This window comes from Mirounga angustirostris, unplaced genomic scaffold (assembly GCF_029215605.1).
Source record: "Mirounga angustirostris isolate CCGP_5_RB_7025 unplaced genomic scaffold, mMirAng1.0.hap1 SCAF_5, whole genome shotgun sequence".
Taxonomy (NCBI): domain Eukaryota; kingdom Metazoa; phylum Chordata; class Mammalia; order Carnivora; family Phocidae; genus Mirounga; species Mirounga angustirostris.
This window is the reverse complement of record NW_026991713.1, coordinates 16,654,924-16,656,112: the sequence shown is the minus strand read 5'-3', so window position 1 is coordinate 16,656,112 and position 1,189 is coordinate 16,654,924. Positions and strand designations below refer to the sequence as shown.

The window sequence follows — 1,189 nt, the reverse complement described above, 5'->3', positions numbered from 1 at the left end:
AGAGAGCACATGAGAGGGGGGAGGGTCAGAGGGAGAAGCAGACTCCCCGCCGAGCACGGAGCCCGATGCGGGACTCGATCCCGGGACTCCGGGATCATGACCTGAGCCGAAGGCAGTCGCTTAACCAACTGAGCCACCCAGGCACCCAACAATTCAGTCTTTAGTGCAAACACATAAAGAAACTCAAACAGAGCAGTAGGGACGAAAGAAATCAATTAAAGCGAAAAATCATACTACACTCTCTGGAGAGGTGACGTGTCATCTTTGTGCAAGGGCCATGCTAATCTTCTCTGTATCGTTCCAATCTTAGTACGTGTGCTGCTGAAGTGAGCACTACAGTCTCTGGAGAGGTTGATATCCCTGGGCTTAAGGGACAAGATTGTGTCCTTCATAAATGAGCAGACCACCTGGATTCTGAGGGGGGAAATTCAGGGGGATGTGTGCCAACTATACAATTGCCAAAATGGCCCCGTGGTCTCTCTGGACTGTGGCACCCAGCTACCTGCGAGGGGAGCAAAGGGCCAGCGGATCTTGCACAGTGCAAAGGTCCAAGTAGCTGAAGGAGGGCTACTGAGTAAAACTGGGTTGATAAGGTGAATCTAATGTCACGTCTGTATAATTATACCCATGTTGTACCAGAGGCCCCCAAATGTAATAAAAAAATGAGCTACTCTTTCTCTTTTGATGCTGGTCCCTCCAAACCTATTCCTCTGTGTGTTCTTCATCACAATAAATGGCACCGCCTTCCATCCAGTTACTCAAACTAAAAACGTAGGTGTCCTGTTTGTGATAGTTAAGTTCATGTGTCAACTTGACAGGGCTGCAGGATGCAAAATTATCTGGCTAAACATTATTTCTGGGTGTTTCTATGAGGGTGTTTTTCCAGAAGGGATCAGTATTTGAGTTGGTGTTGACTTGAGTAAAGTAGGTGGTTCTCCCTAACGTGGGTGGGCACCATGCCATCCCCTGAAAGCCTGGATATTACAAAAAGTGGAGGAAGGTTGAGTCTGTGCTGTGCCTGGGTACTTGAATGGGAAATTGACCTTCTTCTGCCGTCATCACTCCTGGTTCCCAGGCCTTGAGACTCAGACTGGAATCCACACTCCAGCTCTGCAGCTCTCTGGGCTCCCAACCACACACCTGGCTTTTCTGGGCCTCTAGCTTGCAGAAAGCAGATTGTGGGACCTCT

The 1,189-nt window shown here is 49.0% G+C and overlaps 1 non-coding gene across 1 annotated transcript; it reads right to left on the bottom strand.

The window, feature by feature from the left end:
• Positions 1 to 223: 223 nt before the first annotated feature.
• On the bottom strand, positions 224 to 334 carry LOC123845079 (U6 spliceosomal RNA). Its single transcript, XR_006790924.2, has one exon. It is a non-coding gene; the product is annotated as a U6 spliceosomal RNA (small nuclear RNA).
• Between the last annotated feature and the right edge of the window lie 855 nt (positions 335 to 1,189).